Source organism: Sinocyclocheilus grahami, unplaced genomic scaffold, assembly GCF_001515645.1.
Source record: "Sinocyclocheilus grahami isolate Dianchi unplaced genomic scaffold, SAMN03320097.WGS_v1.1 scaffold1208.1, whole genome shotgun sequence".
Taxonomy (NCBI): domain Eukaryota; kingdom Metazoa; phylum Chordata; class Actinopteri; order Cypriniformes; family Cyprinidae; genus Sinocyclocheilus; species Sinocyclocheilus grahami.
This window is the reverse complement of record NW_015506387.1, coordinates 23,642-24,044: the sequence shown is the minus strand read 5'-3', so window position 1 is coordinate 24,044 and position 403 is coordinate 23,642. Positions and strand designations below refer to the sequence as shown.

At 45.2% G+C, this 403-nt stretch overlaps 1 protein-coding gene across 3 annotated transcripts in view; it reads right to left on the bottom strand.

Moving 5' to 3' along the window:
• Window positions 1-403, bottom strand: part of LOC107568035 (protein LBH-like) — a 20,310-nt gene that overhangs the window by 6,357 nt on the left and 13,550 nt on the right. The window lies entirely within an intron of this gene.

Sequence of the window (403 nt, the reverse complement as noted above, 5' to 3'; positions counted from 1 at the left end):
TCAGATTACACACACACACACACACACACACACACACACACACACATCTACTGACACTCTCTCACACTCACACACACATTTACTGACACTCACACTTGCACAATCACACTCATGCACAATCACACACTCACAATCACACACACACACACTCTCGCACAATCACACACTCGCACACTCACACAATCACACACTCACATGAATATTCGCACAAGCACACACTCACTCGCAAAATCACACTCTCGCACAATCACACACTTACACTCGCAAAATCAAACACTTACTCGCAAAATCACACAATCACACTCTTGCACAATCACCCACTTACACTCGCAAAATCACACTCACACTCTTGCACAATCGCACACTTACACTCGCAAAATCACCCTCTCGCACAATCACACAC